This window comes from Bubalus bubalis, chromosome 16 (assembly GCF_019923935.1).
Source record: "Bubalus bubalis isolate 160015118507 breed Murrah chromosome 16, NDDB_SH_1, whole genome shotgun sequence".
NCBI lineage: Eukaryota > Metazoa > Chordata > Mammalia > Artiodactyla > Bovidae > Bubalus > Bubalus bubalis.
The window spans coordinates 67,163,699-67,180,788 of record NC_059172.1 but is presented as its reverse complement, the minus strand read 5'-3'; the positions used below and the strand labels follow the sequence as shown (position 1 = coordinate 67,180,788).

The 17,090-nt window shown below is 40.1% G+C and overlaps 1 long non-coding RNA gene across 1 annotated transcript; it reads left to right on the top strand.

Moving 5' to 3' along the window:
• Positions 1-367: 367 nt before the first annotated feature.
• Positions 368-14,159, top strand: LOC123329826. Its single transcript, XR_006545418.2, has 3 exons — positions 368-995; positions 1,238-1,356; positions 14,018-14,159. It is a non-coding gene; the product is annotated as an uncharacterized LOC123329826 (long non-coding RNA).
• The last annotated feature ends 2,931 nt before the right edge of the window (positions 14,160-17,090 follow it).

The window sequence follows — 17,090 nt, the reverse complement described above, 5'->3', positions numbered from 1 at the left end:
ATAATAAGCAGTGTTTCACTGGGTGATCAATGTATATTTCAAATAAAAGTATCTTTTCATCTCTATATAAAAATTTGTTTAGTTGCTAAATCCTGTCTGACTCTTTTGTGACCCCATGGACTGTAGCCCGCCAGGCTCCTCTTGTCCATGGAGTTTTCCAGACAAGAATACTTGAGTGGATTGCCATTGCCTACGCCAGGGGATCTTCCCAATCCAGGGATCAAACCTGCATCACCTGTGTCTCCTGGATTGGCAGGCAGATTACCCCTGTGCCACCTGGGAGGCCCACTCTTAACTTCACAGAGTTACCTGGGGGAAAGTATAGCCAAGTAGGATCCTATGGGCCATTTCAGAACAGATCCCCATCCCTCAGTGTCCTCTGCCTGCCTGTAGTTTGTAGAAAAGCTTTAGTCTCCAGGCCTCCCCTGAGTCACAAAATCCTGGCTCAAGAATTAATGACTGAAAGAATGTGAACATGTAGTAACAAAAATTAGCAATTGGGCTAGGGAAACTGGTAACAGTTTAAACAATAGAGCAGCCATATAGTAGTCATGGAATCTTTGTTCCAACCTGAAGGACATACGGTCTGATGTACATTCCTAAGTTGTTTTGCAGATACTGAGACCTCTGCCAGAAAGAAGCAGCTATGTTGCCTGATGACCGTAAGCACATATCCCCCAGACCACTGGTGCCTGAGGACTGATGATGTGAACCTGTGATACCACTCTACTACCTCCCCGTAAAGCAGAGAATTGTGTAGAGTTGGTCACGCACTCTGTGACTCTCTCCTTCACCTCGCCTTTAAAAACGCTTCCCTGAAATCCATCAGGGAGTTTGGGGCTTTTGAGCATTAGCTGTCTGCCTGGACTCCTTGCTTGGCGGCTGCAATAAATGTTGCACTTTTCTTCACCACAACCTCAGCGTCAATAGATTGGCTTTACTGAATTGGTTTGGTAATAAAATGTCAAGTGAAAAAGTAAACAATAAGCACAACAGTTGAGTACATTTTGTAGTGTGTTATAGGGTGGGAGGGAAAGAAACACAGTGGGAAAATTGGAGCAGGCTAAAAGGATTCAAGAATGGGAGTTGGAAGCTGTTGCTATTTTAAGCAGTATGATCAGAATAGGTCTCATGGCTGGGGTCTGATAGAATGTTCCAGGTGGAGGAAGCAGTCAGTGACAAAATACTAAGGCAGGTGTGATGGTTGATTTTATGTGTCAAATTGGCTGGTCCACAGTCATCCGGCCAGTTGCTGACGTCCCCCAGGCAAGAGGTAACTCTGCAGCAGATGGCCTTCAGACTTCACCTGCAGCATCAGCTCTTCCCTAGAGTTCTAGCCTACTGAAGATCTTCAAGGTAGGCCATAATTGGTTTTGCTTCCATAATTGGTTTTGCTTCTCTGGAAACTCTAATAGAACAAGTTTAAAAACAAAAAGATAAGGTGGCCAAAGGGCTGAAGCAGTACAAAGACATGAGGTTCAGGGGTAGCAGGACTTGGTGTGCCAAGAAATCTATATTTTTCCTGAGTCCTGAGTGAAATGGTGAGCTTTTGAAAGGCTTTGAGGAGAGAGTAATTTACCATTTACTTCTGCCTATGACTGTTGATGTGATTTGTACCCTCACACTTCTTTCAATGTTCCGTTCTCCAAACCTCTAATTTTTGTTTGTTTTTGGCTACACCTCGAGGCATGTGGGATCTAGTTCCCTAACCACAGATGGAAACCATGCCCCCTGCATTGGAAGTGCAGAGTCTTAACCACGGGACTGACAGGGAAGTCCCAAACCCCTAATTTTCGTGGCTGATGGATGATATTTACTTTTCCTACAATCATGGTTCCTCAGTTTTTGGTTTTAGTCTTTGTATAAGTTGATCAATATCAGGTTTGTTTGTTTGTTTTTTTAACAATGATTTCTTCCTCTAAGTTTCTTCTATTTAACTCATGCTTTGGTTGAAGGTATTTTATTGTCCCCTTTGCAAGAACAATTCAGGGATATTCTCCACTTTCCTGGAATTCTCTCACATTTGAGAATGTGTACCTCTTGACTTTAAATTGAACAAAAATGTGTATTACAGTAGTCCGGGTCTTCCCAAGGAAGAATACTTTCTCTGCCTCAGAATGTTGTTAAAAATTTTCCAGCCTCTAGCACAGGTATTGATAGGAGAAATCTGAGGCAGTCTTTGTTCTCATCTTTGTGAGTTATTTTTCCTTCCTGATGGCCCAAAGAATTCTTAATCCCTTAAATTTAGCAATTTGACAAAGGCAGGACTTAACATTAACAGGTCTGTGCTAGTCTTTCCTGTATATTCATCTCAAGAAATTTTCCTGTATTAAACCTCTGAAAACATTTTTGTTGTTGTTTTATTTGTTGGTTTTTCTACTTGAGGAGCAACAATTATTTTGATCATTCTTACACTCTATATCAATCATCATATTTCAAATTGTTTTCATCTTCTATTTTGTCTGAATTCACTGTAATTATCTCAAGTGTTCCTGCTATGCCGTTAATTAAATTTTCAACCAGATATATTTTATTCCAGTCAAGTTCTAACTTGTCTATTATTTCGGTACCAGTGCTACTTGGTGTGGGGAGAGAGCAAATTAGCCAAGATGGCGTGGTTAGGCTCTCTTGCTCCACGTTTTGTAAATGACTATGTAACAGCTGAGCTCACTTAGAGCACTGTGCATGCATGTCACGGGGTTTATGTAACAGCTGAGCTCACTTATGGCACGGTGCATGCCCGGCACAAGGTGCTCGCTGGGTCACGGGATAATTTGTGCGGTATGCCGGTATGAGCTCCACCTAGAAAGCGGCAGCCTTACTGCTGTGACAAGGCTGTGTCCTTTGGGTCAGCTGGGAGAGGAGAGAATATAGCGTGTCTATTGCTACGGCTGCTGCACCAGCCAGGAGAGAGGTTGTACTGTGTTAGGTTATGTTACGGCTGCTGCTGCTGCCGCTGTGCCAACCAGGAGAGAATAAACGTGTCTGCAGTTGCTACAGCTCCTTGTATCTCCTTCCAGCCTCTGATCTTGTGCTTTGCCTACCCTGGCTTCAACGAACAGTGTGCACAGTGAGATACAGCAAGACAATTGGCACAGTGAACAGGATCAGCAATACCATTGGCATAGTCAGCAGGATGAAGCGTCATACATTTGGCTTCTTAATTTTTTCCCTTATCTTGGCAGTCTCTCATTTCATCTCAAGCTGTTGTTTTATCACCCTCCCCTTTTCAAGTTCTTGCTCACTGAGTTTGTGTTTTTATTTTAAATTCTTCCGCAACACAAAGGTCACCCTCGGAATATGCTTCTGTGGCTTTTCCTCAGTTGTTTTATTGTTAAGATTTCATCTGTCTTTTGAATGTCACCTTTGATTATTGCTCCTTTATTGGAGTGCATTGTATTTGTGTGGTTGCCAGGCAGTTTCTTTTTAACATTGATGATGTTTACCATAGGCAGCTGTGTCTTGACCTCTTACTCTGACAGTGTGAGTGAATTGTCTTTCCACCTAAAGGGATCAGTTTGTTTTCCTGCATCCATGCTTCAGTTTGGGAGCTGGATGTTGCTTTTAAGCTGTTTCTCTGGCCAGAGGTCATGCTGATGGGTGAGGAGAATGCTTAGCTGGGGCTGAGAACGTCCTGTTTTGTGGACCTAAGTTCTGCCTTCTCATTCTGGAGATTAAAAGCCTTATACCAACTAGGGGTATGTCTAACTCTTGGGATCCTTAGTTCAGCCAGGGACTCTCCAGTTTTCTGCAGTCCCCACCTAGCCACTTGAAGATTTATCTTACCAGTTTGTTACCTATAGGTATTTGAGTGTGACATTCTTGCTTCCATGAATTCCTATGTGGCAAAAATACTTATTATCTCTTGAACTATCTCATGTTTTCCCACCAACAGGCCTTGCCCATACCTTGCCCCTTCACATGGACTGCTTCCATCCTCTTCTCGCTCATCTTTTCTGCCCCTAACCATTTCAAGCCTATTCCTTCCTCAAATATTCAGATAAAAATCCTAAATTTTTAATAAAATTTTCCCAAAGCTGGAGCACATCTTTCTCAAGACTTTGTTGCTTGTGTGATACATTTGAAATACATTAAATTATAAATTATGTAGCTTTCTTTCAATGTACATATGTTGTCACTCCTTGCTTGACTGAAGGTCATTAAAAGCAAGTATTACATCTTAAAACTTTTTGCATTTCCTCATTTCAATTGAGAGAACAAGAACTAGGGAGAGCACAGATAACAAAATTATTAATTTTACTTAATGACATCAACCATCTATTATACAAAAATGGAAAGAAAAAGAAATGAATAATTATGAATAATTAGTTTATCAGATTCTTATTGTAGATGCCTATTGTGTAATCTTAGAATTTGTGAATTTTTTTTCCTTTGTAATTGTTGCTGTTTAGTCGCTGCGTGTGTCCAACTTTTTTTAAAACCCCATGGACAGTAGCCCTATAAGCTCCTCTGTCCTTGGGATTTCCCAGGCAAGAATACTGGAGTGAGTTGCAATTTCCTTTTCCAGAGGATCTTGCTGACCCAGGGACTGAACCTGTATCTCCTGCCTTGGCAGGTGGATTCGTTATCACTGAGACACCAGGGAAGCCCATCTGTACTATTATATAAGGATAAAAAATCAATTTAGACAAAATCAGAAACCAAATGAATTGGTATATTTGGACACTTCTTTTGAAAGTTGACTTTAAACATTTTTTTCCTTCTCTTTCTAAGGATGTTAGAAATGTTTCCTTCTAAACATTTTCTTTCCTTTTCTTTCCTTAAAGCAGAGCAGATTTTCCAAGTAAAAGAAAATGATAACAGAGACAGAGCCTAGGTCAGCAAACCTTTTCTATAAACAGTCAGATAGTGAAGATTTTTGGCTTAGATGGCTCCTCTTATAATTTTAAGTTCTGTCTTTATATAGGCCATATATAAACAACCACAATTATTCCCCCAAATTTTATTTATGGACACCAAAACCTGTATTTCATGTAATATTTTTGTGTCACGAAATCTGATTCTTTGATTTTTTAAAAATGTAAAAACCTTAGGTGGGTTGGATCTGGTCCAAGGACTGTGGTTTGCCAAGTCCTGGTATAAACTGTTTCTTGCACAAGGTCTTATTGCCAGCAGTAGAGTTTGGAATAGTTATTCACAAAAATATATTGTGCCTATATCCTCTGAACTAAACCAGCTGTGACAATAAACAAGGAATTTTAAAATTTACATGAACAAAGAGAGGGAATAAAAGATGAACAAGTGGGCGAAAAAAATGAAGTTTTTGTGAGATATATGGCCATTATAATAAAGTCTCTGAAAAAAATTGTTTTTGGATAACATTACATAAATTTTCACTTCCAGATAATTTTTCTATTTAATGATATAAAATTCATAGGATTTTTAGCAGTTAAATGGGCAAAAATCTCTTTAAGGAGTTTATACCTGAAGATGACAAGTCAGTTTCTGTTTTAGGAATAGATAAACTCCTCTTCCCCTTGGAAAATAAACCCAGGTCTCTTCGGATAAGATCCCTGCAGTTTTGCTGAGCACTGGTGGAGTGGCAGGGATCCTCCTCCGGGAGGAGGGCCCACAGGAACCTGAACCCTTCTACTACCCTCCCCTTTCTCCTCTCCTGGGGCAGCTAATTATTCTAGGGAGCTGAGAGAAGTGACCTGACTCTCTGTGGCCTCTCGGAACCTCTCTGGATATTTGTTTTGGGAACTCAAAATCCAGAATTTAACTCTTTTCTGTGTGTTCTGAGGCACCAGCTTTCCATGTAGACAGTAAATGTAGAATGCTCTAGTTGCCTATGCTGCATAAGGGATTGGAGTGCAAGAAATGAAAGGCAGGGTCAGTATCTCAAAATATTATTCTATTTCTTGCATACTTGAATCTGAGGGCTAAAACTGGTAGCTATGCATGTCTCTTAGATGTTACTTTTTCTTAAGGATATCTTTCTCCAACAGTGCTTCTCTGTGTACCCTCCTCTGACAATCCCATCACTCTATGGTGGCTTCTAGATCCTTCCTCCAGTCTTTAACTTTAGACAGTTAGAACTACTGACTTCTGGATATAGCCTTTGGATGGCCCATTGGGCACCCCTGATTCAGTGTGACCAAGACTGAATCTATGATCATCATCCACAAACATTTTCCTTAGTGTTTCCAACTTAGTTGGTGACACCATCATTTTACACAGTCACTCACATTGAAACTCTGAGCTTCATCCCTTTTTCTCAAATTCCATATCAAATTCATCTCCAAGTCTGCAGATTTTATATCCAAAAGGCTTCCTTACAGCCACTGTTCTTGCCCATAGCCTTTTTATGTCATGTCTGGTTTTTATTTCAATAACCTCCATTAAAAGATAAACTGAGGCATATTAAAATTTTGAGTTTATTTGAGCAAAATCAGAGTTGAATTGGGGAAGCATCAAATCTATGAGATAGAAAGGTGCTCCAAGGAGAGGTATGAAATGAAAAACTTTCATAGGCAGAAGGCAGCAGGTACAAGGAAGTTACACTGAGAAATAAGTAGGTTGGTTGTGGTAAAGTTACTTTCCTTTTGGGAATACCAGGATTCTATGGGGCTTTCCAGGTGGTAAAGAATCCACCTGCCAATGCTGGAGACTTAAGAGACACAGGTTCTATCCCTGGGTCAGGAAGATTCCCTGGAGGAGGGCATAGCAACTCACTACAACATTCTTGCCTGGAGAAACCCATAGACAGAGGAGCCTGGCAGGCTACAGTTCATAGCGTTGCAAAGAGGACATGACTGAAGCAACTTAGCATGTATGCAGGGTTCTGTGAGGCAGATAATCTAACTAGTGCTGATCAGATGATTCCTGATTGACTGGTTTAAATTTCCATTTCTTGGAGATCCAAAATTGTAATTAACTCAGTTTGTTGACATTTGACTTAGCATAAGTAACTCCATTTTGGGCCTATTGTCTAGTTTTTAACGGCTCCAAGCCATGTCTCTACTTCTGGTTCTGTTCACCCAGAATCCACTCTCCACATTGCAGATAAAGTGACCTTTCTGAAACGTAAAAGCCCCATCTCCCCCAATTTTTACCACTTGCAGTTAAGCAGTTTGGTGTTAGCCTATCAGGCTTGCTGTCTATCCTGTTTTTCTAACGATGTGAGACACTGCTCCAGCTGGAACCTCTAGGGAGAGTTTGAAGCCCAGATGAAAGTGAAACTGGAAACAAGTTCCAAACAGCAGGCAGAAAGCAGAGATGAGATAAAATCTGGAGGGAGAAAGAGATGATCCTGTGGCTGTGAGAGACAAAGATGGAAAGAATCCCTCTAGGCAACAGTACCCAGTGGGAGGGAGATGTTTATGCAGTGGAAATAGTCCCAAGGGAGCAAAGAGGTTAACAGAAGTGCCATGGAGATGTAGGGAGTTGGGGCCTTTCCTCATACATTTCCTCCTGTGTTTAAATTCCAGTCTTCATTTAAGACTTAGATAAAATGATATTTCTTAGGGAAACCTTCTGTGACCCTACTTGTTGATACTGACACATCAAAGCTTTGAAGAAAATCTACAAACTTTTAGAGTTACTATTGAGTATTCAACAGAGTTACTGGGCTCAAGACCAACATACACGAATCAAGAGAAAAACCTTCTTTACAACAGAAGAAACCTTGTGGAGTATCTTACAGTGAGGTATACAGTACAGCGATCAAAATTGTTTAAAAAAGTTTATCAGTATATCACTTCTACTTAAAAGTATCTCACAAAATAATAGTGTCAATATTCAGAAGATAGGAAAGCAGTAATAATAGTAACCACGTTTGAAGCACACACGCTAAGAGGCTTTAGGCATTATCTCAGTTAATGTTCACGAAATCCCCAGGTATTGGAAACTATGTTCCCATTTCACAGATGAGGATAAGGTTTAGAGAGATTAGATCACTCTGGTAATTACATGGCAAATATGAGCTCAAGCCTGGCTTATCTGACAACGAGATACAGAGCGTAGTGATTAAAACAGTGGAGCTAGACTGGGTATGTGGTCTGGACTGCAGCTCTGCTATTTTCTAGGCAGGTTTTAATAGCTGTTGGCTTTCCTACTCAGACATAGTAAATGTTTGTGTTTATGCTGAAGCAATTTTTACTAAAGTCTTCGTCAATTAAAGTGATTTTGGGAAGGTTACATTGTCTTTTGTGCTTTTATCCTTAAATACTTTCATCTCTTCATAAATATGAGACAGTCCTTTTGAGCTACTTAAGTTCTCCTTCCCTCAGGGTTTACATTTATTGAAATCCATCTGAAATTATTTTTTGTTTGTATTTCCAAATAAAATATTTCTGGTTCCTCTCCAACATCTTAAGTTTCATCATATACAAACGGAGACTCCAATACAAAGTCAGCTGTTTTGCTTTCAATACTACCACACTCATATTTTGCTCGTTTACAACATCTTTGAAGGAGGATGAGATTTATATTTTTTCAGCATGTCTCTGACCCCTTACATGTACACTGGACTGAAGTACAAGCACTCTTTGTTTAAAGGGCTTGTTATGTGTGACTATTTCAGAGACCTTGTGTTTGATGACCTTGTGGTGTGCTGCGCGCTCAGATGGTAAAGAATCTGCCTGCAATGCAGGAGACCTGGGTTCAATCCCTGGGTTGGAAAGATCCCCTGGAGAAGGGAATGGCAACCCATGCCAGTATTCTTGCCTGGAGAATTCCACAGACAGTCCATGGGGTTGCAAAGAATCAGACATGACTGAGCAACTAACATTTTCACTTAAACTTGTATTCATTTTTTCTGTTTTATAGAAAAAAAAGTACCTTTCACCATTTCAAGTAAAGTGATGCAACGGGTGAATCAAGATACTAATATTTTTGATTAAAACTATTATTTATGTAGCTTTCATACTCATCATTGATAAAAATGAAGCTGACTCAGTTGATGCCTTGGTCAGTGCCCATAGACTGTGAGGTGCATGTCCAAGGTATAAGGCTACCAGCCAAAGCTTTTCAACTGTTATTCTTCTTCTCAGCATTCCTCCTCGCTCCAGGAGAGCATTCCCAGAGAAGAGATACTTGAGAGATACTTGAGAGATAAGGTAAAGTGAAAGTTGCTTAGTCGTGTCTGACATTTTGCAATCCTGTGGGCTATACAGTCCATGGAATTCTCTAGGCCAGAATATTGGAGTAGGTAGCCGTTCCCGTCTGTCTATGATGTGGGGAGACACAAATTCTGTTTCCCAGCTTCCTTGTCTCCAAGGAGGGTCCTAAGGTGGCATGCAAGGTAAAGGAAATAATTACACATGGAAGCATCCACTTTCTTTTCCTTCTCTATTCTCAGTTTCAGCAGAGAAGCAGACAGCTGACATCCTCCCAAATGCCCTCCCTTTCTCAACAAAACAAAACAAAACTCTTCATAGCTTAATCAAGCTCATTTCCCCTTCTCTCAAAAGAAAGTAGTGCTCCTTTTTTTCTATTATATTCAGAAGTGTTCACATTAGATTTAGCATAAGCAATTAATTTGATTTATTGACCTCTGATTTCTATCACTTCTCTCATTTAAATCCTAAACTCCATGAAGTAGTTTTTAGGGTTTCTATCAGACTCAGAGCAGTTGAGTGCTCAGCTAAAGTCATATAAACATTGAACAAAAAGGTAGAACTCAGACTCCGATCATCTTCAGCTGCAATTATAACAGTCCCTAGTTCCTAAGAGAACACTTTGGGTAAATTCTTAACCTTTCCTGTAGCTGTTCTCTTCCAGGATCATGAGTATCTTGGACATGGACTCCTAGTAGCAGAAGACAGTTATTCCTCTAGGTTTCTGTACTTTCCTGGGGTTACAGAGAATGTGTACTTGGATGTGAGCCTTTCTACATACTCTAGCATATGTTGAGGCAACTTTCTCAAAATTTTGGAAAACATCCTTTCAAAAATATGATAGGATATTTATGTATATTTGCATTATAGATACATTCTAAATAGAATCTATATTCATCTGGTGGTCCTTCATAAGACTATTATAAGTATTGCAGTGGTCCCAATATCCAGACGTTTGTTATCCTGGGCTCTCTAAATAAGAATCTGACTCAAGGCATCACTTTCATGTCAATAACAAAGATAACTTGATATCACATGATTTAAACTGTTATGACAGTTCTCAGGTGTCATTATCTTTTAAGGTGATTCTCTTGAAGAATCAGTGCCCCTCATCTTTGACCCCCCATAAGAACCTTGAAGTAAGCCTCCACAGCCCAAGCAGGATTTTAAATGATGCTCAGATTATCAATGGCGAGCACTTCTCATGTTCTAGAAGGTCAGGGAGTAAGAGTCAAGAGGGAGTCCTTGTCTTCTAACTGCATTGAATGCAAGAGGAAAGCCAGCAGTGCCGTTCTTTGTCTGGAACATCATCATCAGTGGCTCAACAAAGTTCATGTCCAGTTAGAGAAAAATCTAGAAAATCTAGACTGTGCCAGTAATGATTTCAGTCAGTCACTCAGTCATGTCTGACTCTTTGCGACCCCATGGACTGCAACACACCAGGCTTTCTTCTCCTTCACCAACTCCCAGAGCTTGCTCAAACTCACGTCCATTGAATCAGTGATGCCATCCAACCATCTCATCCTCTGCTGTCCCCTTCTCCTCCTGCCTTCAATCTTTCCCAGCAACAGGATCTTTTCCAATGAGTCAGTTCTTCACATCAGGTGGCCAAAGTATTGGAGCTTCAGCTTCAGCATCTGTCCTTCCAATGAATATTCAAGATTGATTTCCTTTAGGATTGACTGGTTTGATCTCTCAGCAGTCCAAGGGACTCTCAAGAGTCTTCTCCAATACCACAGTTCAAAAACATCAATTCTTTGGTGCTCTACTTTCTTTATGGCCCAATTCTCACAACCATACATGACTACTGGAAAAACCGTAGCTTTGACTAGATGGAACTTTGTTGGCAAAGTAATGTCTCTGCTTTTTAATATGCTGTCTAGGTTGGCCACAGCTTTTCTTTCAAGGAGCAAGCGTTCTTTTAATTTCATGGCTGCAGTCACCATCTGTTTTTGGAGCCCAAGAAAATAACTAATCATAGCTTGTGTCTGTTTGTATTGCAGATGACTAGCAGTACAACAATGCAGAAACTAATAATGCAGGCATGCAAACTTTTGCTCACATGCATTTTTGCACGTAGAATGAATCCTTTTCTATGCAACTTAAAAATTCAATCTCAAAGGTTCAACTGTGGTACTATTACCTTGAGATATTTAGGATAATTTACTGATGCATATGCAAATTCTGATAAAGACTTTTAAAATAAACTTTTACCTTTAGACCAGCTTTAGATTTACAAGATTAATGTGAAGATGGTACACAAAGTTCTTACATATACCACACTCAATTTCCCCTATTATTAGCATATTGCAAAATATTTGTCACAGTTAAAAAACAACATAAACTAAACTACAAATTATTCAAATCTCTTCAGTGGATGTCTGTTATAGGAGCCTATCTAGGATACCACATTGCAATTAGTTGGGATGTCTCTTTATGTTCCTGTTGGCTGTAACAACATCTCAGACTTTCCTTATTTTTGATGACCTTGACAGCTTTGAGGAGTACTGGTCAAATATTTTACAGAATATTCCTCAGTTGGCGTTTTACTGATGTTTTCTCATGCTGCTAAGTTGCTTCAGTCGTGTCCGACTCTGTGCGACCCCATAGACTGAAGCCCCCAGGCTCCCCCGTCCCTGGGATTCTCCAGGCAAGAACACTGGAGTGGGTTGCCATTTCCTTTTCCAATGCATGAAAGGAAAAGTGAAAGTGAAGTCACTCAGTCGTGGCCGACTCTTAACGACCCAATGGACTGCAGCCTACCAGGCTCCTCTGCCCATGGGATTTTCCAGGCGAGAGTACTGGAGTGGGTTGCCATTGCCTTCTCATGATTGGACTGAAATTATGCATTTTTAGGAGGAAGAGTATACAGTAAAGTGCCATTCTCTTTACATCACATCAAGTGTGAGTGCGTGCCTAGTAGCTCAGTTGTGTCCAACTCTTTGGAACCCTTTGGACTGTAGCCCACAAAGCTCCTTGGTCCCTGGGATCCTCCAGGCAAGAATACTGGAGTGGGTTTCAATGCCTTGCTCCAGGGGATCTTCTGGAGCCAGGGATCGAAACTGTGTCTCCTGTGTCTCCTGCGTTGCAGGTGGATACTTTACCCACTGAGCCTTGAGAGAAGACCCACATCAAGAGTATCTACTATGAATGTGACATCACTGTTGCTGTTAATCTTGATCACCTGGCTAAGGCAGTGGTTATCAGCTTTCTTTACTGTAAAATTACTTTTTTCTCTCCTTTTCCATGCTATACTCTTTGGAAAAAAGTCACCATGCACGGTGCAGATTTGAATAGAGAATTATGCTACATCTCCTTAAGGGTAACTACCTACTTAAATTATTTAATATTCTTCTGCATGGGAGATTTGTCTATTCTCCTCCATTTATTTATTTATTCCATCAAGCAATCATTTATTTGTATCAGAAAGGACTTGTGGATATTTATTTTGTGCTTTGGGTTACTATCCAATACAACTTTATTTTTTGCTCAAAATTTTCCAGGTTTGACTGTTGATAAGTCTTTCAGTTGACTCCTGTATCCCTTTGATATACCCCATCATTCGGGGGTTTTGTTTTGTGTTTTGTGCACTTGCTTACTTTCTGATCCTATAAGATGCTCCAGGCTCATCTTGTCTATTTCTTGCCTCACTCCTAGAATAGGCCATTTCTCTAAGGGCCCTAGTTACTTTTACTGAAAAGAGTATTAGAAAAGAATATATGAGAACTAGGTGTGCTATTGAAGTGTCTCTAACACTAATTCATTACAATCAGATTATTCTAGCTTCCTCCCATACAACAGTGAAAAAACTGGTTCCTAATATCCACTGCAAATTTACTTAATTGCTCATTTCCAGTGTACATGTACATTGGTTTCAGAATTGTTAACCTGCACTCCTGTGGGCAGCAACTTGATAAACTGGAGTATAGTGTTTATGTACAGTTCCTTTTGCCAAAGAGTCGGACACGACTGAGTGACTTCACTTTCACTTTCCTTTTGCCTTAGATTTGCAAACTCCATTTCCAAAGTTACTTTGGTCAGCACCTTTCTCACCTACCCTCTTCAGTGAGATTGTTTTAAACATTTGTAATACATTTAGATTTTTTGGTCACTTTCTGCAGTCCATCTGGGATTCCTCTGCCTCCCCCATTTTAATTTTTTTTTGGCATACATTTGATGTTTACTCTTTGTGCTGTAAAGTTCTGAGTTTTGAAAAATTGAGATGATAGAGTATGTAGCCTTTTCAAATCGCCTTCTTTCACATAGATAGTACTATGTATTTAAGATTCATCCATGTCTTGTGACTTGAGAGCCCATTTCTCTTTTTTGTTGAATAGTATTCCATTGCACAGAGAAGGCAATGGCACCCCACTCCAGTACTTTTGCCTGGAAAATCCCATGGATGGAGGAGCCTGGTAGGCTGCAATCCATGGGGTCGCTAAGAGTTGGACACAACTGAGCGACTTCCCTTTCACTTTTCACTTTCACGCATTGGAGAAGGAAATGGCAACCCACTCCTGTGTTCTTGCCTAGAGAATCCCAGGGATGGGGGAGCCTGGTGGCTGCCGTCTATGGGGTCGCACAGAGTCGGACACGACTGAAGTGACTTAGCATAGCATAGCATTCCATTGCAAGGATTTACCAGTTTGCTTATCCATTCAGCTATTGAAAGATATGTTGATTGCTTCTAGTTTTGGGCTATTATAAAAAATACTAAATATTTACATGCAGGTATTTGTGTGAACACAAGTTTTCAAATTGGTTGAGTAAATACCTAAGAGTACAATTGCTAGATTACATTGAAAGATAACATTTGATTTTATCAGAAGCTGTCTTCCAAAATAGTTGCACTATTTTGCACTCCCACCAGCAGTGAATGAGAGTCCCTACTGCATCTTCCCCAACAGTTGGCATTTTGGGTTTTTTTTTTTTTTTAGATTTTGGCCATTTTAGTCGGTGTATAATGGCCTGTGAAAAAAGCTGAGCACTGAAGAATTGATGCTTTTGAACTGTGGTGTTGGAGAAGACTCTGGAGAGTCCCTTGGACTGCAAGGAGATCTAACCAGTCCATCCTAAAGGAGATCAGTCCTGAGTGTTCATTGGAAGGACTGACGCTGAAGCTGAAACTCCAATACTTTGGCCACCTCCTGCGAAGAGTTGACTCATTGGAAAAGACCCTGATGCTGGGAGGGATTGGGGGCAGGAGGAGAAGGGGATGACAGAGGATGAGATGGCTGGATGGCCTCACCAACTCGATGGACTTGAGTCTGAGTGAACTCCGGGAGTTGGTGATGGACAGGGAGGCCTGGCGTGCTGTGATTCATGGGGTCGCAAAGAGTTGGACACGATCGAGCGACTGAACTGAACTGAATAGTATCTTATCGTTGTTTTAATTTGTAATTCCTTAATATTAAATGATACTGAGCCTATTTTTATATGCTTTTTTAAAAATCTTGTGTCTTTTATGAGATGTCCAAGCAGATCTTTTTCCCACTAAAAAAAGTAGGATATTTTCTTATCATTTAGTTTAAATAATTATTTATATATTTTATTTTTATTTCAACATTTTAAGTATTTCACCCTACTCTCTTCTTACTTACAAGATTTCTAATGAGAAGCTATAATTCTTACCCTGTTCCACTATACAAAAAGTATATTTCTTTTTTCGTCTGACTTCTTTGAAGATTTTCCCTTTGCCTTTGGTTTTTTGCAGTTTTGTTACATATGCCTACATGTAGCTCATTTGTTTGTTTGGTTTTGGTATTTATTCTACTTTGTAACTCTAAACTTCCTAGATCTGTGGTTTGGGGTTATTAATTTTGGAATGTTGCAGCCATTATTACTTCAAATATTTGTTCTATTCCCCTTTCTTCTCCTTCTGGCATTCCAGGTGTTCATATGTGATATCTTCAAAAGTATTTGACATTTTTAAAATTCACTTTTCTGATTGTCAAGTTTTGTCTCTATTCAGTTCAGCATGGAGAGCTTTTATTGACTTATCTTCAAGTTTTTATTGACCTATCTTCTTCCCTTGGCTGTCAAATCTGCTGGTAAACCCATCAAAGACATTTTTTAAAAGTTTCTCTTAAAATGATTTTGATTTCTAGCATTTCCTTCTGCTTCTTTCTCAAAATTTCTCTCTGTCTGCTTACATTATTCATCTGTTCTTGCATGTTGTCTACTTTTTCGATTAGAGACTTTAACATATTAGTCATAGTTATTTTAAATTCCTTTTCTGATACTTGGAACATCTGATTCATATCTAAGTTTGGTTCTGATGCTTGCTTTGCCTCTTTGGACTTTCTTTTCTTGAATATTGACATTTCTTTTCATTTTTTTTTGTTGAAAGCCTAGTGTGTTGTATTAGGTAACAGGAGCTGAGGTGTGTGAGAATTTATGGTCATCTGGCTAGGAGTTGAGCTTTGTTTAATGTTTGCTGTAGCTATAGGTGCCAAAGGCATCAGATTCCTCTAGTGTTCTTGATTTTATATCTTCTGTTGACCTTGGTCTGCCCTAAGTTCTTTCAGAGAAGAACTTGTGTCTTGCAGTTTTTTTCAGTTATAACCCATTATTGTTACACTGGAGCCTTGCTGGAGTAGTGGTAAGGTGTAAGGAAGGGGGCGTGGTCTACAATCTTCCAATCCATTGCCAACCTTTTATTGGGCCTACGTCTCTTGCCCATGATTTTCACAAGTATTTATTCTTAGATAGCCTTTACCTCACTCTAGGTGAGGCAGGAAGATGAGAAGGCTGGAGTGAGAGGAATGTCCTTCCCCCATGAACCTGGGACAAGGCTCTGGTAAAGTTGTTATAATAATTATGCTTCCCTAACCCTGGCTAGACTCACAAGGGCATTTTCCTCAGATCTTTACTTTGAGAACCCAGTGGGATTAGCCACCTCCCTTGTTCCCCACCCTCCCTTCTGCCCCCTATCCCCCAGGCCTTTTGCCCTGAGACTGTGGCTCCTACTTATGCTAGTCTGCATTCAGATTCCAACAATTGACCAAAATCATGAGCTAAGTTTGCCTACCAGTTTTTATGACTTTAGCAGCTTCTGCTTCAGATAGGCAAATCTTGGCTATGAGTCGTTGGATTTGTCTGTTTTTCCATAGTTCAGACTGCCAGTTTGCTCTGCAAACTCAGTTTTCTCGTGGGTCCAGGAAATGTAATAGATTTCACTTTGTTCAGCCTTTTTGTCAGTAAACCTGTCCAAGCTCTCTACAGAGGTGAACTGGTAATTTCCTGATAAAGATTCTTATTTAACCTATACAAAATGTAGAAATATGCAGAAATAGTACAAAAGTAGTACAAAGTGGATCCAACCAGTCCATCTGAAAGGAAATCAGTTCTGAATATTCATTGGAAGGACCGATGCTGAAGCTGAATCTCCAATACTTTGGCCACCTGATGCGAAGAACTGACTCATTGGAAAAGACCCTGATGCTGGGAAAGATTGAAGGAAGGAGGCGAAGGGGATGACAGAGGATGAGATAGTTGGATGGCACCACCGACTCAATGGACATGAGTTTGAGTAAACTCCAGGAGTTGGTGATGGACAGGGAGGCCTGGCGTGCTGCATTCAATGGGGTCACAAAGAGTCAGACATGACTGAGTGACTGAACTGAACTGAACTCAGTAGACAATTAAATTTGAGATCATCTTAAATAACCAAAGTCAGTTTCATGTTAGGAATAATAAGATTAGCTCCAGGTGAAGATAAACTACTTGTTGTGAAGCTCTTAATTCTTCCTAGAACAGGTTATGTTAGGGGAAATACACTGATTGAAACCGCCCACCCTGGCCAGGCACCATAGTAACCATTTGCATGAGTTGTTTTATGACAGGAGATCCTGATAAGGAATACAGAACTAATAAGCCACCCCCAACTGGAAGAGTTCGGGAAAGGTCTAAAGGAGACATTGTGTGTCCGTCCACTTTGCAGAATCCCTCTGGCTAGCATCCATCTTAGCTGAGCAATGCGTGTGACACCAGCAAAGACTGAATTAGAAT